General features: G+C 41.5%; 1 protein-coding gene across 7 annotated transcripts in view; it reads left to right on the top strand.

Annotated features, from left to right (window-relative positions):
- The window catches only part of BMPR1B (bone morphogenetic protein receptor type 1B), a 642,076-nt gene that overhangs the window by 440,988 nt on the left and 175,412 nt on the right, over positions 1-25,676 (top strand). Inside the window, exon 1 of one of the 7 annotated variants that reach the window (XM_075351025.1) lies at positions 19,706-19,846. The exons of the other annotated variants lie outside the window; for them this stretch is intronic. The gene's annotated coding sequence lies outside the window, so the exon portion shown is untranslated. Of the gene's footprint in view, positions 1-19,705; positions 19,847-25,676 lie in introns of those variants that run through there. 7 annotated transcript variants of the gene reach the window in all.

The raw sequence follows: 25,676 nt of genomic DNA, 5'->3' as shown, positions 1-25,676 counted from the left end.
TTTTGATGAGGACAGATACATCAGGATCATACAGGACATGGAGGCTGACCAACAAGAACCATTAACCCCTAATTTCCCAAGAAAGAATGTATGACGTGTAATAAAATATATTGGATAGCTATTTATCGGCCAGTATAACATATAAGGCTATGACAAATTGTAAAAAGGATCATATCAGAATCCCCATGCTTATACAGACACTGCATACCGAAAAAACCCCACATTTAACACATTAGAATATCATATCATCAACATCTAATATTTGTTGAACTTATAACAGTGGTATATAGATGGAAATCATGGGTCAGCTCCGAACCTCCATTAAATGGTCCATAAGATGTAAAAGATGATGTCATTAAAAGGGGTCCAAATTGTGCTAAAAAATAAACTATATTTAAAAGAATAAAAAACACACATAAGTGATTATTAGAAAAGGACATTTACAAAAAGGTAGAAAAACGTTCCTGTTCGTGTAAGGCTGGTTTCACACTACGTCTTTTTAACATCCGTTGAAAACGTTTTTTTAGCGGAAGTACGGATCCTGCTTTTACAGCAAATAACGTATGCAAACGCATATGTTATTTTGCAGGATCCTGCACTGGATGTTTAGGGGCGGGCATTGGAGTCATGTGATCGGGAGTGAGGGGAACTAGACTGGGAGCCGGCTTCTGACAGCTGCAGACGCTGGTAACCAAGGTAAACATCGGCCTTGGATACCCGATATTTATCTTGGTTACGAGTGTCTGCAGCTGCTAGGAGCAGGGCTGCCTGCACGCGTAACCAACGTAAACATCGGGTAACTAAGATAAGTGGTTACGCGATATTTACCTTGGTTACGAGTGTCCGCAGCTCTCAGGTGGGGGAGAGGGAGGGAGGGAGGAAGGGGGAAAGACAGATAGAGAGAGAGAGAGGGTGAGGGAGGGAGGAGGAGAGAGAGACAGATCACGCGAGACTGGTTCTGGGCATGCTCAGTACTTTCTGGGCATGCTCAGTACAAAAGCAGGATCCTGTCTATCAGCACGCCAGCGTTCACCTGCGTTCGCGTGCGTTATAGTGCGGATCCGGTGACTTGCAGTATTTTGACGCAGCTCAAAAACGCTACAAGTAGCGTTTTTGAAACATGTTAAAAAACTGCAAGTCACCGGATCCGCACTATAACGCACGCAAACGCAGGTGAACGCAGGTGGACGCGAGTCCATTGCAAATGCATTGAAATGAAAACGCATTTGCACTGGATCCGTACTTCCGCTAAAATAACGTTTTCAACGGATGTAAAAAAGACGTAGTGTGAAACCAGCCTAAGCCTGCTGGTGTCAGGGTATCCAGAACATGGATTCACCTACACTCCAATTGTGCTAAATGGCGTTTTATATCGCCACCTCTCGATCCACATCTGACCCGATCTATACCTCGCACCTGAAGGCTACTGGGATCACAGTTATGGAATACCTTACAGTGTCTAGGGAGTTTCTTTAACAGGGTAACATCATTTTGATGTCTAGTTTCCCATATTTCACCTCATTCAGGTGTTATTTTTTTTTTTTGCAAACAAGATAAAACTGACTATTTTTCATCATTGCCATGAACTTAATCTTCATCCATTTTCAGTATTTGTGTCTATATTTACCATCAGAGGGGCATCTGTTTTTCGTGTATGGAAAATGAAAGAAAAGAAAATATAAAACTTCTCCTAAGCATTAAACAGTGCAAAATGTATATCACGTGGATGATACAGCAAGTGCTTCTGCGCACTGTCTATTATGGCCCCATTGACTTGCAATAACGAGTTTGATCCATGACTTGGATCAAAAATAGACATGTCTCCAGACATGTGAACAGCCCCATGAAATAAAATGGGTAATTTTTTTGTGAAAAACATGGAAAAAATAGGTACATGAAAACTGATGTCTGAATAAGGCCTAAATTTTATGCTATGGAAATATAAAGGAAGCCAAAGAACACCCAAAAACTAGATGCATGGAGAGGATAGCTAGAAAAAAATGATTAAGTGTTGTGCTTTCTGAGTAGAAATTACAGTTGAACAAAAATTTTGCAGGCCCTGGTCTAGTCCCCATATAGGTAATCTGTGACCATCAAACTAGACTGCTGCAAACCTCCTCATACCTGCATTGTAGCCATTGGACTGGAGCCCTGCAGACCTCCACCTACCGGCGTTCATCTCATCTACGATGATGTGCCAGACCTACTTATCAGGGGAATTCGGGCAAGTACCATATTTTTCGGACTATAAGACGCACCGTACCATAGGACACACCAAGGGTTTAGAGGAGGAAAACAGGGAAAAAATTTGAAGCAAAAAATATTATGATGCAGTGTTATGGGGGGATCTGCTGCTGACACTGTTATGGAGGTAATGTCCTCCATTTCCATACCAGTTTCCCTCATCCTGGGCCCTTTGGCGGTATATATGTCCCCTATTCTGGTATATATGTGGGCCATCCTGATGTATATGTCCTCTATCCTGGTATACATGTCCCCCATCATGAGCCAATCCTGGTTTATATGCCCCCAGCTATGCCCCATACATAAAAAAATAAACTATTCTATTCACCTTTCCCTCTCTCTTCAGGTGTGCTGTATCCTATTCTGCTGCCAGCAACTGACTTCAATGTGTAAGTGACCAGAAGCGGATGACATCACTGCCATGAGCCCTCAGTCACAGGAGCCCTCGAGGCAGGAGCAGGGTCACTGCTGCAAAAGCCAGCAGCGGCAGGAGCAGTGAATATTCATTTCTCCATTAAATGAATATTCACTGCTTCCTACTCCAATAATACCTCCCATCAATTGGTATCGGCGTCAGAGATAGTAAAAATCTTCAGAGGCATTTACCTTTGCTGACTACGGTTCTGAGAGTTAGGCGGGATTATGGGTGTGGTGAGCAGTGAATATTCATTTCCCTTTAGTGGGGGATCCACATGATTGCCCCTCTCTTGCCACCAACAGCTTCCTGCAACCGCGACTCTGCTCCTGCCTACTGTTACCCAGCTTCCACCACTGCTTCCCTCCACAGTGAGCCAAGTATATTTGGACTATAAGATGCACCCCCATTTTCCTCCCAAGAGTTTTGGTGAAAAGTGTGTTTTATAGTCCAAAAAATACGGTAGTGTGAAGTTTGCAGGGCTCTAGCCTGGTGGCCACATATTACTGATGTTGATGCTGGAACAGGGTCTTGTAAATCTTCTTGTTGAACTCTATTAGAAATACCTGGTTTTAGCAACATATTTTGGAGACTCTGCTTGAATCTTCTTTGGAGGAACCTAATTGTTTTCATTGAATGAAACTCACCTGTGTATGGGAGTATGGGAAGATAGTTGTCAGCTGAATGATCAGCCAAAAAAAATCATTCGGCCAACGGCTATCTAAGGTGTTTAGGGGCTTTACTGGAGCATGTACTATGCGGCCCTCTTTATTAAGAGAACTTTGTTACACAAGAGGTTAAGTAAAGATGGTGCTATAAAAGACAAGATTTGCTCATTTTCAATCAAGTTCCTTGTAACCAACTGATGAATGTGAATGTGGCCATACACAGGTCCATTGCAGATGGATTGGCCAACCATCCAATGTGTATGAGTTATTTTACCAATGTTCATTTTCATCAGCTTATTGGAGAGTCAATGCTGTAGAGAAGGACTTTTTAAAACTGTGCAGTACCATGGGCATGGTTCAAGTGACATGCATCCCAAGTACTGGCACCATACCTCCATCACATACACATATTCTTCTTAAATTAGAGCTTTTCTAACATTTTTTCAGTATTAGGGCTCTTTCAGATGTTCATTATCATCGGTCCGATATTAGATCACAATGCTTACCCTGGGCGCGCATCTCCCAAATCGAGTGTGACAGCTTTCTAGAATGCGAAGTGCGTCTCCCCCAACTCATTCCAATGATTAATGTAAAAAATGCATAGGAACGATTATTATATTTTAAAACGATTGTCATACACATGTAAAAAGCGGACATACAAAAGTCATACGGAACACCATATGGATGAAACATTGTCCTTATTTTTGTACGAAAAAATGGGTTATTTTTCATACACTTATCTAATGTACCTAATAAATGTGTACACACTGGCACTGTCACTATATCACCACTGATGTATAACTAGAATGCAAGGAATAAAAATAATAATAATAATAATATTAATAATAATAATGTAAGGAGGTCGCTTTGCAGCATAATAAGCAGCGGTGGAATAAACCCATTCTGTATCTACTTAATACAATCATACACTACATGCTAAATAGAAAGTTTTAGGAGAGTAATAAGTACATAATAACAGAAGTTTAGATGCGATTTTCTGTATCATTAGGAAATATTTCCGCTTGTTGTAATGCTATTCATTAACTCATGATGGTAAATAATAAAGGGAAACAAGTTAATTAGAAGAGTATAATACTATTTAATCGTCCTAATCATATTATCCTGCTGCCTAAGAAAGAATAAATCTGATAGCTCCGTATAATCATTGACTAACACAACATTTGCCATCATTTGCTTCTAATCGAGCCATATCTGTTTTTAGCTTTCCTTGTTTACGAAGACAAGAGAGGTTATTTAAGGGGAACTCGGCAGGTAATTTCAGCATCCAGTTATTTCTGTTGTGTAGATTTAACATTGCCAATATATTGGATTATTGCTTACCAATACCGGGAAATACTCCATCGGCAGTGCAGAAATATTATTAAAATTATATAACACTTGTAGAATATCTGCACCTTCACTATCTACTTTACACAGTGGCTTGACAAGGATATGATGGACTTTGTCTGTATTATGGTCCAATCCCAATTGTTCATGAAACCTGACCTGCAGTTCCATACACTGCCCATAGTGGTGCTGTTTGTGGATAAAAAGTAGATCCCTTAAAGGGAATCTGTCACCTGTAAAAACGCTATTAATCTGTAGATATGGGGTTAATCTGGAGGCTAATAGCTTTTGAATCCTGCCTGGTGCCTGCACATTGACCCTCACTGCTGGGAGGAAATTAACTTTATTCCTCCTGGCAGCAATCGAGTTTCAGTCAGGGGGGCCGCAGTGGCGCGGGTTCAGTTTCCACTCGGTGTATGGCTTTAACCACGACCACTGCATTGACTGACAACTTCCTTTAATGCTGACAGTAATTGTGGGGGGCGTGGCTTAAGCCGCCACTGTCCATACACAGAGTGGTGACTGAACTCATTCCGGCACTGCCCCCATAACTGAAGCCCAAATACTGCTGGGGGAATAAAACTCATTTCCTCTCGGCAGTGGAAGTCAATGTGCAGGTGCCGGGCAGCATTCAAAAGCTATTAACTTGCAGATTAACCCAATATCTGCAAGTTAATAGCGTTTTTACAGGTGACAGGTTCCATTTAAGTCCAGCATGAGTAACCTTTTAAATATCGAAAGATACTATATTCATCTATAAATGTATATAACTGCTCTGTCCTTCTCTAGAATACCCACTAGGTTCCCACTTAGAAACTGATATAACTAAAGGATGAATTAATGGATTAAACCAGAGATTATAAACTCCACACTATATTTAGGGTACAGACAGGCCATAAATTACAGTTAGCTATGGGACCATTCAGTATTATTTTGCTAGATTGCTATCCTGGCCCTATGTACATGACCATTGCATGATGCCAATGTATGTAAAGCGCTATGGAATTAATAGCGCTATATGAATAAATATTATTATATTTTTATATTATCTTCACAGAATCTGTTTGTCTATGCTGTGGGTTTTAAAAATCAGATTCTGTCTGAATAGGGCCATTAACTGTAATAGGGCCATTGTGACGTCTGGTTTGCGGAATTCTGCTTTTATTGACCAGTGATCGATGAGATGATTTTCCGTAGGAATAAGCCCTATCTCTTCCGAAGTGCACAGTTTCCAGTGATCCTGGATTAGCCAGGTGGAGTGTCCACACCTGTATCGCAGTGCCAGCATTGCCCAGCACCACGCATGTTCCCTGTGCGCCTTGGCTGGCGGGCATTTCAGCGCTGTTGAAGATCTGTTTGCTTTATTTCCACACATAGAGGCTGACTTTGTTTTCTCTGCGCTGTGTCACTCACTCCTATGATTTGCTCTGCTTTCTTTGTATAAAGATATTGTTTAAATAACCAATCCGAATGACACCCTTGGAGACGGAGGAAATCCTGTGTGAATAAAGAGTGTTCGGAAGGATTTCACAAGATTATCATAAACAGTATCACGCGGTGAAATAATAGCACAGAACAGCTGTGTCATGTAACTCTGGACAGGTGAACAGGGCTGGTGGAACAGAAAAGGAAATCTTTGTATTTACCTGTTATTATGGATCCAACAATCTGTCTGATACCAATTGGCCAAAGCCAGTGAACTGTGTCTTCTGTATAATGGCAGGTGACCTAATTTTACCTTCATATTGTGTAAGAGGGCTGATGTAATTTTGGTCATAGAGGGAACATTAAGGTTAGGGGCCATCCTGCAACTGCTCATTTTTTATAACTTTTAGTTGGACATTTTTGGTGTATGCTATGGGATATGGGCGAGCACTTAAATGCTCGAAGGCTTGTTACTCGATTCGAGCTGGTCAGACACTGAGATGAGCTCGACCAGAGTAACGAGCATTATGGAAGTCAATGAACATGCAGCCAGCTATGAACAAAGCATTTCCAGCAGGAAGGAGGGTCTTTTTTTAGGTCACATTATGTTCAAGAACTTTGTTTTATCCACCGGGAGAGCCAGTCAAAGACTGCAAATGGCTCTCTCTAGGGTGCCTGCACACATCATGCAATGAAGCGAGCCTGTGCGTTGTGGTCATTGTTTCAGGGATGAAATATTCAACCACCCGCGATACTGCACCAAGCTCAGCGAGTACCCCATCATCGCGAGGCTCAGCCAAGTAATGAACAGTGCCGAGCATGCTCACTCAACACTCCTCCTGACTAGTGATGAGCGAGCACTATCATACTCAGGTGCTCGGTACTCATAACCAGCAGTTGGAAGGTCAGATGGGCGCAACTTGAGCACCCGAGTATAATGGTAGTCAATGTTGAACTTAAGCATTTATCTGGGATATCTTCCAGAAAAATGCTTGAGTCCCCCATTCAATTTCATTATATTCGAGTTCTCGAGTCGCGCCCATCTGAGCATCAATTGCTCGTTACAAGTACCGAGCACCCGAGCACGGTAGTGGCCGCTCATCAGTACTAATAACGTTCATGTACTTCCTTAACAAATCCATGTCAGTATGGTTCTATGAGTAAAATGATAGTGATAGTGGCGTGATAGTAAAATGACCATTGTATGAGTCCATTTAAAAAAAATATATGCTTTTTAATCATCATTTTCCTATTTATTTTTTATTGTAGATCAATTAAAAAGTGAAGGGAATTTCCTCACAGTAAGGAGGGCGAAAGAATAGCTTTATGTTGTACCTTTAATATTCCTCATTTCTGTATGTTCAGATCACATATTGCATTTTTCCCTCTATTTTGCTATTCGGTCATTATTTTTGGAGGTTGATTCTGCAATTTTCACCATTTTCATAGTAGGGTTTGTGCAGTGTATGGTATATGTTAAATAGACCCTGTGGAAGTAGTCCATCCATCCTCTCGGTAAATATTCTCAGGACCTTAGGAATGATTCCATCTCTTTCTCATTGCTACAAACAAGGGAATCAATTAGACTTCTTCTCAGAGAGGCCTTTGTTCCTAATTGTGCCATTGGCATTTTTGTTATATAGGTCAATTGTACCTTTTGCAAAGTAAGCAGACTTTGGAGAATGTATATGCGAATGTTAAATGCGTCTTCATCTTTCCTGCTAATAAGGGAAATGACAGTAAGTGCTGATTAAGGGATTTGAGCTGTTTCCAATCACACAAGGAAGACAAGACAGATAATATTATGCATGAAAAATGTAATCTGATGTCCTCACCTTTACCCTCCTGATAATGCATTCATTAAAGGGGTGCCCCATCCGGAATACTTGAAGGGGTTGCTCCATTTTAAAACATTTTCCGCCCCAGCTATAGTTCCTTAGAAAAATAAAACCACGCTGTACTCCCCTTCCCTATCTGTATGGTGAGTCTCCACCACTGCTCCCGGTGTCTGGCATTGCCGGTGGCGCTGACATCACGTAGATAGCATAGCAGCTAATCCTGAGCTCAGTGGACTGCTACGGTAGTATATACAAAACGTCCCCTTCAGAGCTGCTAAGCTCACTGATTAGCAGCTACATTATTGACATGGTGTTTGTGCCACAGTCAATGCTAAAATACGGAAGCAGCGCAGAGACTTGCCAGTGGACTCGATGAAGGTGAGAAACAAAGGGTGGTGTCTTATCATTCAACAAGTGACAGCGAAGGCCAAACATTATTTAAAAGGGAATAACCCATTTAGGGCATGTATAATATTATTGACAGGATGTGCTCCACAACTTTAGAGCTCAGACAGAAATTAATAGAGAGAGAGACGCACATGCTCAGCCACTTCTCGATTCTGACAGCAGATGTTCGGGCCTAGTTCTTAAAGGGATTTTCCGGTCTAAAATGATAAGTCTGCAGTCACTCTTTGTGACTGAAAACTTGTGAATCCTCCCAAAGCACACACAGTGCACTGCGAGAATTCGCCGGTTTCTGAGCCAGGAATGGTGGTCATCTGATTGCAGTTGTCTGATATCCATGTCCCAGCAAAAACCCAACTAGTGGGCGCAGCCTCACTCAATGCAAGTGTATGGAATGGGTGCATCTGACTAGTAGGTGTGGGTGTGGCTTTGCGCCATACACTTGTATTGCATGAAGCCATGCCCACTAGTCGGGTTGGGGCCAGGAAAATACATATTGCACAACTGCAGCCACGTGCCTGGCATACGCGACTCAGAAACTGACAAATCCTTGCAGCACACAGTGTATGCTTGAAGGATTCACAAGTCTGCAGTCACATAGAGTGCAGACTTACCATCGTAGACCGGACAACCCCTTTAAGGTGAAATGCAGATCCCAGCATCTATCGTAATTCATAGCATAGCCTATTGATATGCCAAAAGTATCCTAGATAGGGAAATGCGAAATTTTCCCCCAAAAAACTTGTCAAAAAAAGGTTTTGCTAGTATTTTCATTTTGCAACCCCTACACCTCTCCAACTGGCCAAATGCTCCAACAGTCCTCCCCTAGTACAAAAACTCAAAAGAAACAGTGTCCTCCCCTAGTGTGTGAATCATAGCATAAAGAATACTGCAAATATAATTTTTTTAATCATAGTTTTTGCCAAAATCTTCATGCTTTGAACATTTCAATATATATTTTTGTACTTGTAGGGCATAGCGTATTATCATTCATCTTTCATCTCCTGTTACTACAATCTCTTGGTGATACTGAAACCACTAATTGTGGAATCTATTTCCTCTCCACCTCCACCGCGACCCGCTCCTCTGACAATGCAGGGATCCTCTTGTAACATCAGAGTACTATTTAGTTTTACTATTGCAGTCATTGCACAATCCCTTTACTCTAAAGGAAAAACAGATAAAAAAAACATTTCCACCATCACCATACTCTGTGGGCGAGGGGTCAGTGGGAGTAAGAATAAATGTGCAGCCTTTACTTGCTCATTCTCTGAATGGCACCAATTTACTGTTCTGCTGCTCCTTCCAGCTGCCTTCATCTGTGCTCATCAATGTATCACAGAATGTTTAATATTTTATATGTTTGATTATATGGCGCCAACACATTCTGTAGCGCTTTACAGACAGTGCTATCACTTATTGTCCCCTGTGAAAACCCACACAAACACAGGGAGAATATAAAAAATAAATGTTGATTAAACCATGGTTAGGGTATGTTCACATTTGTCAGACTAGCTTCTGAAAATTTGGATACCCCGTTCCATACATGTGATTGGGGCCGTTTCCGCTGCATAGGATGGATTGCTGCAGTCTCAGATGAATGGAACAGATGTAGCACATTTCTGTGACAAATCTGCCCCATGTGAGTGTACTCTTAAATTCCATTTGGATAGCATCAGTAATTGCACAAATGTGTCAGTTGCTGTACTCTTTAGTAGTCATTTTATATCTCTATATTCTTTATTTCATATATGCCTCACTATTGTTTTTTTTTGTTTTGAAAAAACTTTTCTGTCTTATTAATACAGGTGTGGCAAATGTTCACCTGACTCACAACACTTTATGATGTCTTTTTTTGTTAAATGGGAAGGTTTTCTGTATCATTGTAGGTAGCACGTTTCTCCAGACCCCCCCCCCCCCCCCCCAAAAGAAAAATACTCTCGGGCTGTTCCTGTCATGAGCCCTTAAACTCTCCTGTTACCTTTATTTTCTTAGCTCTTTTCGGCCCCTGCAATCATCCTTGTGGTCTGTTATTGTCTCTGAACTTCCTACAATATTTCCTTCTCTGCCGCTAGACTTAATTTTCCCTGAAATAGAGGTGTTTGTCTCACTGCAACCTTACTTCCACCCTTTGTGCCCTCCTACTTTCACCCACTAAGCACCATCTTGAGACTCCTCTGCAGTCTCAAGATGGCTAAATTGGAGCCCATAGCTTCTCCTTTCTAATATTCTTCCCACTCCAGCTACTTTGCTCTATATGAACACTTTTTTGCTGTCAGCAATGTTACAGTTATTGACATTGGCACCACACAGGCTCAGTATACAGCAACAAGTCATATAGTGTAGTTCTGATGCACTCTGGAACACTTAGCACTGTCCTCTCTGGTCAAAGTCCCAAGTTCATAAGAGTAATTGCTCAATGGTTTCTGTGGTGGTGTCTGTGGTTTCTGCTCTCCCTTCCTCTCTCCCTATAAAACTATCTAAAAAATTCAGGTAATGGCCTCCACTACTTTATCACTGGCCACTAGTCTGACAGCTACCGGCTGAGTCCTGCATCCTGTATGCAGGGGTGTGCTACACTGTGTTCTGTTTAAAGCACAGACAGGAAATCTCTGTACTCTGTGCTTTGAAGGGACTGTAACACGTCAGCTCAGGAACTAAGTACAATTTTAACAGCAAGTAAATAAATTTTGTATATGCTTTACAATGTTTTAAGAATTTGTGTGCCCCACAAAATCCATTAAATTGCTATACTTGTTTATTTACTGATGCATTGCATAATGATATTATTATAAATTCAGCTTTAAACTTCTACTTATGGTTGACAGATACCATCATTTGATCTGAATGGAGAGAGAGAACTACCGTAAGTGGTTGTCTAACATCTCATATTTCCCATGAGAACAAAATATTTTCTTTCTGATACGTAACCTGTAAGGAAGTCTGGGCACCCCAAAAAACTTTAGATAATTGGTTTGTCTCACTAAAAAGTGGATTCAGAATTTGTTAAGCTAATGGGTTCCATGGAAGTCCTAAAGGGAGCTAATCATTTTAATAGATGGCATGTAAAACGTATCGTCTGAGGTTGGTCTGATTCTTCCTGTTCTCCAAGTTATTGACTGACACACATGTCACTACATTCCTCACGATTTACCTGCGGTTTGCAATCTTGGTGCCGGCTATGTATCAAAGTAAATATTAAGCTTAGGTAAAATGTTGTGCCCATAGTGAAGAATGGTCCATTTGCAAACATTGCACATTGGTGTAAATGTCAGTTGACTCAGAATGGATACTTAGAGTTGCCATGTAGCTGGGATCCTCATGTGTAAACACATGCACGCTGACGGTGGTTGTAACAGTATAGGGAGGGCTGTAGGAAAATATACACGTGCCAATATACGTCAGTATAATATAGTTTGATCACTACTGTCCACAGGGTTCTAGTAATGGTACCAGTGAGGTAGGGTTTACTGATGTAACACAGGGGATGGGACGTGAATGAACAACTTGGTGTGTGAGTTCAGACCCAACAGTCAACTTATTTATTAAAGGGAGAATTCTATTGATTGTAGTCTGGGATGCAGCACTACTTACTGATAATAACCATATGTTTTACTGTAAAACAGGCATTCATCTTACCACTGACATTCCTCTGTATCTGTCATCCCACATTTCCATACTCCTAGGACAATACAAAGTTAAATCTAATTCCACTACTCATCATGATCTGTCTGCTTCATCAATACAAGAACAGTAGTGAATCCTGACACTTTCCGAAAGAAGGAGGAATAACACCGATTTGATGTCATTCATAAAACTTTGTAAAGGCCCGAATAAGTCCTGCTTCCCACATGTGTATTAGTAAGCAGTATTGATGAGCGAGCATTACCATGCTAGGGTGCTCGGTACTCGTTAAGAGAAGTTGGATGCTTGGATGGGCACGAAGATTTCCTGAAAAGTGCTCAATACCCCCATTGACTTCCATTATACTTGGGTGCTCGAGTTACACCCACTCGAGTATCCAAAGTGCCCTTAACCCAAACATGGAAGTGCTCGCTCATCACTAGTAAGCAGCCATGACACGGATCTGCAGTGCGCATGTACAGATGATGATATCTTAGCAATATATTATCAGTAATGATGATCGAGGGTTGTCGACACTGCTCGATACTTGATTAAGCTCCGGGGTGCTCTGGTAAGTTCGGTGCTCGCCGAGTATCGCGAATGCTCTGATGTGTCGCTCATGAAACATTGATCACAAAGTGTCTGCTTGTTCAGTGAATGATGTGTGCAGGCACCCCAGTGAGAGTCACTTGCAGTCTCTGAATGGCTCTCACTGGGGGTAAAAACAACATTTTCGAATGTAGTGTGTACAAAAAAAACCACCCTCTCTCCCCCAGAAATGCTTTTTTTATGGCTGGCTTTATGTGGATGAAGAGCTGGACTGCCCAATCACCAACTTTCATAATACTCGGTACTTGAGTAGAGCCTGTCAGAGCATCTGACCTGCCCGACTCTAGTAAAGAGCTCCCAAGCATCGTAGTGTTCACTCATCATTACTTATTACAATTACTGAGCACGGTAATGCTCACGCTTTACTAACTGTCATTATTACATGAGTATTACTTATGAGTAAAGTGGGCTTTACATGCTGCGACATCGCTAGCATTTGCTGGCGATGTCGAGTGCGATAGCACCCACCCCCGTCGTACGGCCGATATGTGGTGATTGGTGCCGTAGCGAACATTATCACTACAGCAGCGTCACACGCACATACCTGTTCAGCGACGTCGCTGTGACTGCCGAACAATCCCTCCCTCAAGGGGGAGGTGCGTTCGGCGTCTCCGTGACGTCACCGTGACGTCACTAAGCGGCCGGCCAATAGAAGCGGAGGGGCGGAGATGAGCGGGATGTAACATCCCGCCCACCTCCTTCCTTCCTCATTGCCGGTGGACGTAGGTAAGGAGATGTTCCTTGTTCCTGCGGTGTCACACATAGCGATATGTGCTGCCGCAGGAACGACGAAGAACATCGTACCTGTGGCAGCAACGCTATTAAGGAAATGAACTACGTGTCAACGAGCAACGATTTTTCACATTTTTGCATTCGTTGATCGTTGCTCATTTCTGTCACACGCTGCGATGTCGCTACCGGCGCCGGATGTGCGTCACTAACGACGTGACCCCAACGATATATCGGTAGCGATGTCGCAGGTTTGGTCAGTGTCAGTTGTTACCATCAGAGTTTCACCAGTTTTCTTATATGCAAAATAAAACTGATGGAGATTCAACATGTCAGGTTTTTTTCTCAGACAAGAAAAATGGATCAGGTATCATCAGTGAGTTTCATCAAGGTTTGGTCAGAGTTTGGTCAGTTTTTTCACTGATGGAAAGAAAGAAAATTTTTTCCTTTTTTGTCCTATGTAATAGGCAGTAAAAAACAACAGCACGGAGAAGGCATCTGAGTGCAGTTCGATTTTTCATGGACTAATAGACTTTTATTACTGAGTCGGATCCAAGACTCAGATCAATATTGGACATGTCTCGGCAATTTTGCACAGACAGGGGGGGGGGGAGACCCACAGACAAGTGAACAGCCCCATAGACTTTCATAGGTATGAGTGCTATCTGTGGAAAAAAAAACAATAACACTTGTACATGAGAAACTGAAAAGTGAATGAACCCTGTTAGTAAAAAAAAAAAAGGCAGCACAAGTATGGCACATGGATTGTTACCCAAGTGCGGTGCGATTTTTCTTTTTCAGAAACCCATAGACTTGCATTGGTGATATTGATTCATGACTACGATCAAAATCTGACATATCACCATGATAAACCCTGCACCACTCGGTCTACAAACAGACAGACATGTGAACAACCACATAGACTAGAATTGGTAATAATACTATCTGTGAAAACTATGGATAGAATTGCTACATTGAAAATTGCCGTCTGAATGAAGTATATGAACATGTGGAATTAAATTACACAGCTAGGCTAGGTTCACACACTGCGTTTTTTGACGCTGCGTTTTTGTGCGGCAAAAAACGCACAAAAACGCACCCGCGTCAAAAAAACGCAGCAAAAAACGCACACGTTTTGCCGCGATTTGGTGCGTTTTTTGCTGCGTTTTGCTGCGTTTTTGCTCACTGCGTCTTTATGCGTTTTTTATCAGTGAACAAAAAAAAAAAGGTCTGATGTCATTTCCTTCTTCAATGTGTTCTTCATTCTCCACTAGTGTATGCAGGAGAGCAGGAGAGCAGACAGCTGCAGAACTACAAGGCTCAGCATGCTCCATCCAATGGTGTATGCAGGAGAGCAGACAGCACCTGCAGGACTACAAGGCTCAGCATGCTCCATCCAGGACTGTATGCTTGAGGGAGAGTCAGGGGGAGCAGACCTACAAGGCTCAGCATCCTCCATCCAATAGTGTATGCAGGAGAGCAGACAGCAGCTGTCGAACTACAAGGCTCAGCATCCTCCATCCAATAGTGTATGCAGGAGAGCAGACAGCAGCTGTCGAACTACAAGGCTCAGCATCCTCCTTCCAGGACTGTATGCAGGATTTCTTTGCCCCCCCCCAAACAAAAAAAATGACGTGGGCTTCGCCATATTTTTGTATGCTAGCCGGGTACAGCAGGCAGGTACGGGCTGCCCCCAACCCCCAGCTGCCTATTTGTACCCGGCTGGGAACCAAAAATATAGGGAAGCCCTTTTTTTTTTTAATTATTTCATGAATTTCATGAAATAATTTAAAAAAAAAAATGACGTGAGCTTCGCCCAATTTTTGCTCACTGCGTCTTTATGCGTTTTTTATCAGTGAACAAAAAAAAAAGGTCTGATGTCATTTCCTTCTTCAATGTGTTCTTCATTCTCCACTAGTGTATGCAGGAGAGCAGGAGAGCAGACAGCTGCAGAACTACAAGGCTCAGCATGCTCCATCCAATGGTGTATGCAGGAGAGCAGACAGCACCTGCAGGACTACAAGGCTCAGCATGCTCCATCCAGGACTGTATGCTTGAGGGAGAGTCAGGGGGAGCAGACCTACAAGGCTCAGCATCCTCCATCCAATAGTGTATGCAGGAGAGCAGACAGCAGCTGTCGAACTACAAGGCTCAGCATCCTCCATCCAATAGTGTATGCAGGAGAGCAGACAGCAGCTGTCGAACTACAAGGCTCAGCATCCTCCTTCCAGGACTGTATGCAGGATTTCTTTGCCCCCCCCAAACAAAAAAAATGACGTGGGCTTCGCCATATTTTTGTATGCTAGCCGGGTACAGCAGGCAGGTACGGGCTGCCCCCAACCCCCAGCTGCCTATTTGTACCCGGCTGGGAACCAAAAATATAGGGAAGCCCTTTTTTTTTTTAATTATTTCATGAATTTCATGAAATAATTTAAAAAAAAAAATGACGTGAGCTTCGCCCAATTTTTGAGTCCAGCCGGGTACAACTAGGCAGCTGGGGATTGGAATCCACAGTGCAGGGTGCCCATGCTTTCTGGGCACCCCCACTGTGAATTGCAGTCCCGCAGCCACCCCAGAAAATGGCACTTTCATAGAAGCGCCATCTTCTGGCGCTGTATCCAGCTCTTCCAGCTGCCCTGATGCCGGGTGGCTCGCTGGGTAATAATGGGGTTAGGGCTAGCTGTATATTATCAGCTGTCCCTAAGCCCAAAATTCATGGTGTCACGCCAATATTAGATATGGCCACCATGAATTTCTAGTAAAGATAAAAAAAAACACAACACACAGAAAAATATTATTATTAGAAATAAAACACAACACAATTAGTGACTCCATCTTTATTGAAATAAAGAACCCCCCCTCCGCAGTAATCCTGGGTCAAGGGTCCCGCGCCGTCCAATCCGGATCCAATATCATCTGATCGGTTTGCTGGAAGGCAAAGCGAACAGATGATGTGTCAGGTTCTAGGGGCTGAATCACATCACACATCAGCTGATTGTATAAAAGCCGATTATACAATCAGCTGATGCATCGGTGCAAAGAAAAAAAATACTCACTTATGTGCTGATTACCGGCAGCTCCTGCAGCGGAGTCTGATCCCGTCCGATCGCTGCAGCAGCTGCCGGTAATCAGGGATGAAGTCTCCTGACGCATCCGCTGATAGGTGAAGCCGGCCGGCCGCTGGCATCAGCCCGAGACTTACGATCACCTGATGCGTCAGGTGACTGCATCAGGTGATCCATCGCCAGGTCCTGCATCTATCGTACTGCCCGGGGAGACTGCACACAGCCGGAGCGGCGATACCGTGAGAGGAGATGGGAGCGGACATGGCACCGGGAGGCTGCAGACAGGTGAGTATAACTTTTTTTTTTTTTTTCTAATGTTCACTTTTGTTTTCGCAGCCGCTTCCACCTCCCACCCAGACATGGCGCCGCATGGCAGCATACATGCACAGGACTGGAGGTGGACGCGGCGGTGACGGTACCGGGAGGATTCACGCTTCTGTGTTTACTGACAGAAGGAATCCTCTTCCTGTACACGTCACTTTACTACCCACCTCCTGCGTTTATAGTTGCGTTTTTGGTCTTAGAAACGCACCAAAACGCACCAAAACGCAGCTATTTGCGTTTCTCATTGCATCTTTCAACATCCCATTGCACTCAATTGATGAAAAGCGCAGTGAAAAATGCGGGAATAATTGACATGCTGCGTTTTTGTGGCACCACAAAAACGCAGCTGAAAAAAACCGCTGTGTGCAGACAGCAAAAATGAAAACTCATAGACTTTGCTGGGGAAGCAAAGTCATGCAGTTTTCTGAGCAAAAACGCACCCGAAAACTGCGCAAAAACGCCGCGAAAAACGCACTGTGTGAACTTACCCCTACAGTTAAAAAAGGATACTGATGACATATGGATACTCCCTTAATTTAAACACTCTATATCACATCAAAATAAATGGTTGGTTTTCATTTCCAAAGTAGGTAAACAAGGATAGAAAAATTATGAGATGTAAATGGTCCAAGAACTCGTATGCTGTGGCATTCTTCAAACATTTTACATGGTGTATGATGCTAAAATAGTTTAAAAAAGCTTTGGTTGAAGAAACACTTGGGCAAAATGTAGACTTATACTTATAGAGAATTGGTATCTAAAATATTTATTTTACAATATTTTTCATGAAAAAAAATTCAAAGAACATTTGTAGGAAATTTTCTGCATCCTTTCAGTCAATTAACAAGGGGTTTTCTTTAGAGATGAGACTTTTCAAAAAAGCAGCATTCGAGTTCGGAGTCAGAGTGTTTTACACTTGAACGAGCATCGCTGTGTCTGGGTATGCTTGGTGCTCAGCCCTGTGCCAGCCACTTGTACTGTTTGAACAGCTCGCTCTGGGGATAAAATTCGCAGTATCGGATGTAGTGTGTACAAAAGAAAGGAAAATCCTGTCCTCCCTTCTCCGGAATTGCTCTGTTTATGGCTGATCGCATATGGCTGGAGACCTGAACTGCTCAATTAGTGACTTCCATTGGGGTTCAAGCCAAGCCCAAGTCCCAAACCAAATTTCCATGGGTGCTGTCATCTCTAGCTTTCCTTTATAATATTCTACAATTTTTCACTATGAGGAAAAGTTTCCAATCTCTTCAAAATGTGCAAAAACCCTGCAGGGTGTTACATGCTGGGTTCCAAATTTCCTATGTGTTTTAGACACTTTTTACACAAAAAATAAATTAATTAACAAACCTTGCCCTCACGCCACCACAAATGCTCTATTTATGGCTGGCTTTATGTGGCCAGAGAGCAGAACTGCCCATTTAGTGACTTCCAATAAGGTTCAGGTCCAGAACAGAACTTTATCTAAGGCCTGAAACACATGTCCACAGAAAACACATGTGTGTCTCGCGGTCCGTTTTTCAGGTCCGTGTTCCGTTTTGGATGTCCGTTTCTCCAGTATGTTTGACATCAGTGTGATCGCGTATGCTTGCCGTGCGTGCGTGTAGAATGTCCATGCGTGAGATACGTACATGTCATGTCCATGTGCAGTCCGTGTGTCTTGAGCCGTTTCACCATTAAAAAAAAACCGCACACGGACCATACGGAAAGCACACATACCTGGTCCGTGTCATGTACGTGCAGACACGGACCCATTGACTTTAGCAGGTCCATGTCTGCGTGATGCCGGCGAAACATGGACATGTCATCTGTGTTAAAAAACGCACACACGTACAAACCACTCGGACACACATTCTGTGTGGCTTTACGTGTGTGTGCCTGTTACAAGAGGGTAACATTGGTGTATGTGTGTTCATGCCGCCGGTACCTGTCAAAAAGTCCCAAACACGTATCGGCGGCACGGATGTATGTTGCAGGCCTTAAGTCCCGCTGAATTTGCCGAACCGAACTCCATGGCTTCACTCATCCCTAGTTTTCTTTTATAATATTGCACAATTTTTCACTATGAGGAAAGCTTCCAAACTTTGCTTCATATTCCAGTGCCAAATTTACTATGTGTTTTATATGCTTTTTACACTTTTTTTAGACAGTTTTGAAAAATGTTTAGAAAAGGGGAAATGGCATACAGAGGTTGTAAAATCCGGAACATTAATAACAGCGTGTGGCTTTATTTAACCTAACCAAGAGGATACACAAAGAGAACACATCTTATCATATCAGCCAAATGGGTGATTAATTTTGAGCTTTTTTCCCGACTGAACTATATGGACGGTGTTAATAAATCTGCCCCAATGTGTACATGGTTGTTTGTGATTGCAGGTCCTCATTACCTTACAAAAGTGTCCTAATTATGTGTAGTTTTTAATGCGCTCTTTATATGATGGCCGGGGTTTACAGTTGCTCAGTAAGTCACATTATCCATTCTTTGCCCTGACACCTGTGATGTCAAGCACCATAACAATACAGTAGCTGCCCCCTGCCATCCCTTACATCAGCACAGTGTGATAGAAACCCCAGCCTGTCTTTCCCTTTTCTAAAATTAGCAAATCAAACCATGCAAATGAAGCATACAGGGAGAGCTGGCCTTTTATTGTCATACCAGCCTTTTGTTTCCCACTTTGGAATTTGTTAAAAAGAAAGCCTTTGTTTCCCTTGGTAACGGCAGCAGAATCTGGAGAAAAGCGTACTTAAAGGGAGACAATGGGCCGTGACACAGCTTTAAACTTTATTAAGTCTGCCTTGGACCCTTTTTCCTCTTTTTAGCTAAATGGAAGCAAAGTTTGGCAGGCTCCATGCTGGGCACTTGATTGATGCGCTGAACATCTGAAGCACTTTTGTGTCCAGCCTGCTCTTTATGAGTGCATAATGTGTGAATACTCAAATAAGGTCAGCCCTTATCACATGTAATCTAGGCCTCAACACAGATCAACAGTGACAGTCATACCCTGGAAGCGAGGGCACAAATAATCTTCCGCAAGCATCGGCCAGCTTAAAGGATTTTTACCCTGGATCCTTCATAGCAACTTGTTCTGGGGAAAGAAAGATACAAATAAAGGAGATCGGAGAGCTATAATGCGCCATCACGGCAAATGAGCGGTGAGAGGAGGGGGCCCAAGCAAGGGGGTTGTTTAGCCAAAATAAGCTCTTCTAGCTGAAGAAAATGGGAGCATTTTAGGGGATGGCAGAAACTTTATATCTGATATTCATGTGACTGTACAATATTGTCATGATGAAAACAGAGAGCCATAACCCAGTGTCTGTGAAGGAATTAATGACTCTTTAGGATCATTAATAAGAGGATAAAATCTGGTAGTTTTACTTTTTTTGGGACTTTTATGTACCGTATTACTTTTGTTTACTATGAAATAGGACTTTTATGTATCATTTTGTTGTTTACTATGAAATGGTACTTTTATATATTACTTTTGTTGTTTACTATGAAATGGGACTTTTATATATCACTTTTGTTGTTTGATATGAGATGGGACTTTTATATATCACTTTTGTTGTTTACTATGAAATGGGACTTTTATATATCACTTTTGTTGTTTATTATGAAATGGGACTTTTATATATCACTTTTGTTGTTTATTATGAAATGGGACTTTTATATATCACTTTTGTTGTTTACTATGAAATGGGACTTTTATATATCACTTTTGTTGTTTACTATGAAATGGGACTTTTATATATCATTTTGTTGTTTACTATGAAATGGGACTTTTATATATCACTTTTGTTGTTTACTATGAAATGGGACTTTTATATATCACTTTTGTTGTTTGATATGAGATGGGACTTTTATATATCACTTTTGTTGTTTACTATGAAATGGGACTTTTATATATCACTTTTGTTGTTTATTATGAAATGGGACTTTTATATATCACTTTTGTTGTTTATTATGAAATGGGACTTTTATATATCACTTTTGTTGTTTACTATGAAATGGGACTTTTATATATCACTTTTGTTGTTTGATATGAGATGGGACTTTTATATATCACTTTTGTTGTTTACTATGAAATGGGACTTTTATATATCATTTTTGTTGTTTATTATGAAATGGGACTTTTATATATCATTTTGTTGTTTACTATGAAATGGGACTTTTATATATCACTTTTGTTGTTTACTATGAAATGGGACTTTTATATATCATTTTGTTGTTGACTATGAAATGGGATTTTTATATATCATTTTGTTGTTTACTATGAAATGGGACTTTTATATATCACTTGTGTTGTTTGCTATGAAATGGGACTTTTATATATCACTTTTGTTGTTTATTATGAAATGGGACTTTTATATATCACTTTTGTTGTTTACTATGAAATGGGACTTTTATATATCACTTTTGTTGTTTGATATGAGATGGGACTTTTATATATCACTTTTGTTGTTTACTATGAAATGGGACTTTTATATATCATTTTTGTTGTTTATTATGAAATGGGACTTTTATATATCACTTTTGTTGTTTGATATGAGATGGGACTTTTATATATCACTTGTGTTGTTTGCTATGAAATGGGACTTTTATATATCACTTTTGTTGTTTATTATGAAATGGGACTTTTATATATCACTTTTGTTGTTTACTATGAAATGGGACTTTTATATATCACTTTTGTTGTTTATTATGAAATGGGACTTTTATATATCACTTTTGTTGTTTACTATGAAATGGGACTTTTATATATCACTTTTGTTGTTTGATATGAGATGGGACTTTTATATATCACTTTTGTTGTTTACTATGAAATGGGACTTTTATATATCACTTTTGTTGTTTATTATGAAATGGGACTTTTATATATCACTTTTGTTGTTTGCTATAAAATGGGACTTTTATGTCTCACATTTGTTGTTTGTTGTTTAATGTGAAATCGCACTTGTATTTTTATTATATTCCATTGTATGACATTTTTATACATAAAACCCGACAATAATTAATCTGCAGTAATAAGCATTGCTTTTCTACTATCTGCAAGATGTTCTTTGTCAAAAAGAGAAATGTGTCTATAGGCCCAAGTATTCTAAAGATCTACGCCGCCGTTTGAGCTACATAGCGGTCCATCCACATTTTCACGCTGATATTAGCATCCTCACTTTATGGCTTCTATAAAACAATTAGAGGAGGCCGCTCTTTTGTTTACTGTGAGATTATACAGATGTAGTAAAAGTCAGTATAACAAATGACACGCGCTTTACTTTATAGAGTACAACATTATAGAGCAATGTGAAGGCTTCAGGTCACATTATTGGGGCACCCATTGTAATAGGAATGTCACTTGCTAATTATTTCTTGGACACTACAGCACATCTCACACCCTGAGCCCTGCATGACAAAGCCCCACTTGTTACATCTGGCACTGGCTCACAAAGTATATACTGTACCTTCTATATAGCAGTATTAATCTCTATTCTCTTTTTTATCTGTATGTGTTTCACTCCTAGTTTGGGATTTTATCTACTTGTGTTACATGCAGAAAAAAATACTACAAGAGAAAGTGACTCAAATTATTGCGTAATATCTTATGAATTGAACTGGCCATACACCATTTTGGGCAAGCAAAAAAATGTGTTTCTTGATGGATAGACGTGTTAATTGGATTTTAGCCCCTTCGCCCATTCACGACTTCCAGTGTACATGGAGTCCCATACTTGGTAGGTGTTGGCTGTGTATTATAGTCAGGACCTGGCTCTAATAATTGTAGGTAAAGTGGAGCTCTGCCCACGATTGTTCACCTGTTAAATCCCACTGTCAAACCCTGACAGCGGGATTTAAAATGCAGCAGAATAGGGGTGTGCCATTTTAAGCACCCATCGTCGCACTTGTGACATAATTAGGCGTTGCTGATGGGTTGCTAGACAATAAGGGGTCTGCTGAAGATGTCCATACTTGTCATATCATTGCTCCTTTGAAACCTGCCTGTGGCCGGGCTTCAAAGGAGACTGTCATTTCTGCTATATACAGCAATGTTGTGGCATTGCTGTATATAGCACAAGCAATCAGACAATCACAGCTTCAAGAACAGCTAATAAGAACAGTAAAAAGTAAAAAAAGTTTTAAAAATATGAAACAAAATCTAAAAACCATAAGTTCAAATCGCCCCCCATTTTGCCCCATTAAAAATAATGCTAAAAAATACACGTGTGGTATCGACACGTTCAGAAACGTTTAATCCAACAAAATAGAAAAATAAATAACACGATCTGTAAACACTATAAAAAAAATCAAGCATGTCAAAATTTTATGCTCGCTACAGTACCACATAAATTGCTGTAACAAACGATCAAAACTTTGTCTATCTCAAAATGGTATCAATAATAACAATGTTTCACCCCGCATATATAAGCTACATTGACCAAAAAATGAAAATGTTACAATCTTGGGAAAAATGAAAGTTGGCAAAGGACTTAAACTAGGTAATATAACCATTGTTGAAACTTGCCCCATTGGGGAAGAGTGTGTGTGTGTGTGTGTGTGGGGGGGGGGGGGTTGATTTGCATATTTACATGGTAGTTACATACAAAAATGGATCTTTATGGATAAATCCCACATCCAGGGTGTGCATGACATATGTAAGAAAACACTGCCTTCCATTCTTCAGGACAGGCTCAGATTACGCTTTATTCACTGCTGTATGAAGCTCAACTGCAGCATTATAACATCTATAGATGTGCTTTACTATATAACTTATCCTTCTTTTACATCTTTTTTTTAAAAATCTGATTTTTTTTCTATTTTTATGAAAAACCCCTGGAGCTTTTATGAAGTGAGAGCAGCAGCCAGTCCATGCAGTGGGGTCCTATATCCGACTGAGCTGAACAGTTGTCTGCATGATCCTTTAAGGTTACAAACTCTGCAGACAGAATGAACTCGCTGACTGATTCATTGTTAACTCATTCTGCAATCTGCTAAGTACTGTGATGCCTAGAGGCTGTAGAGTTTATATGGTTCAAAACTTGTAATCAAACGCATTGCAAAAGCGATTTTAGCCAAAATACATGAATTTAATTAAAAAAATAAGATTTCCTTTGAGATGCCCATATCCTTTACATATCTTAAACTGAACAGATATACTGGCACCAACAGGCCAGAAGGAGGTAGTATATTCCATTGCAGTGATATGGCGCATAGTACGAACTATGGCTAGCCTTATTCACTACACTAGAGGAGCTGGCTGGCAAAGGCAAAAATATGAAGGGGTGGAGGGCTAAAATAGCTTTTTGGTCTTTTCATTCTTGGGATCAGTGGATTACAGAGATCTTTTCCTCACATTTTTCATTCCTTTTGGGTTCACTCTTGGCTTTGGCTCAGAAAAATGCACGAAAAACTGGCACAAAAATATATTTGACTCCAGCTTTTTAATTACCAAAATTTTAGCACAAATCTGCCATGTGTGACTACTGTAAACCCTCGCCCGAGAATCAAGTTGCAACACCGGGCATGGCTACCGCTCTCCAGACATACATTTCTAGGCAGCTGCACGCTCCTGTCCAGAGAGCGGCAGGTCGTGCTGGGTGATGCGACTCAATTCTCACACAAGTCACTCACATATATGACATCGTCCTAAAGCGGGCTTTACACGCTACGATTTTGCTACAGCGATCTCGTTGGGGTCACGGAATTTGTGACTCACATCCGGCCGCTGCAGTGATATTGTTGTGTGTGACTCCTAGGAGCAATTTTGGATCGTTGCAAAACGTCCAAAATCGCTCCTTGTTGACATGCTGGTCCACTCCCAATTATCGCTGCTGTCGCGGGGCGAAGTTGTTCCTCGTCCCTGCGGCAGCACACATCGCTATGTGTGATGCTGCAGGAACGAGGAAACTCTCCTTACCTGCCTCCCGACCACAATGCGGAAGGAAGGAGATGGGCGGGATGTTTGTTCCGCTCATCTCCGCCCCTCCGCTTTCATTGGGTGGCCGCTTAGTGATGTCGCTGTGATGCCGAACGGACCGCCCCCTTAGAAAGGAGGCGGTACGCTGGTCACAGCGACGTCGCAGGGCAGGTAAGTACGTGTGACGGGGGTGCACGATTTTGTGCGCGACGGGCAGCAATATGCCCCTGTTGCAAAAACGATGGTGGCGGGTCTCATGCTAGCGATATTGGGACCAATATCGCAGTGTGTAAAGCCACCCTAAGCCTGGGATCATCAATTTGCATGACCAAAAGCACAGACCCTGCCTTAACTATCTTATTCCTGCACATTGGCTGTAATAAAAAGAAAGTTGAATTGCAGACAAGTCACATTTTAGTCGCAATTCACAAGTCACTTGAAAGTCTATGGGAAGAAAAGTCTTTGTGTTTGACCTGTAACTAAATATCTATCAGGTTTGGACTTTTGGTAATAGACACATTGTGGGTGTGATCAGTTGCAGGCTGTAACGTGACCCCATTAACAATCATTAGTTGCAGTATGACATGATAACTAGTGATGAGTGAGCACTACCATGCTTGGGTGCTCGGTACTCGTAATGAGTAGTTGAATGCTCAGATGGGCACAACTAATGTACTGACTATAATGGAAGACAATGGGGAACATGAGCATTTTTCCAGAAGATTTATGATTCACTGCTCATTATGGGTACCAAGCACCCAATCATGGTAGGGATCGCTTATCACTTTTCGTTATGAGTACCGAGTACCCGAGCATGGTAGTGCTAGGTCATCATCACTATTCGTTACAAGTACAGATCACCCAAGCAAGTTAGTGCTCCCCCATCACTAGTCATTACGAGTACCAAGCACCTGAGCATAGTAGTGCTTGCTCATCACTATTTGTTACGAGTACCGAATACCCAAGCATGGTAGTGCTCACTCATCACAATTCATTACGAGTACTGAGCACCCAAGCATCATAGTGCTTGCCAATCACTAGTCGTTAAGAATACCAAGCACCTGAGCAAGGTAGTG

This window comes from Anomaloglossus baeobatrachus, chromosome 1 (assembly GCF_048569485.1).
Source record: "Anomaloglossus baeobatrachus isolate aAnoBae1 chromosome 1, aAnoBae1.hap1, whole genome shotgun sequence".
Classification (NCBI taxonomy): Eukaryota; Metazoa; Chordata; class Amphibia; order Anura; family Aromobatidae; genus Anomaloglossus; species Anomaloglossus baeobatrachus.
Note: the sequence above shows the minus strand (reverse complement) of the source record. Positions and strands in the feature narration are given on the sequence as shown.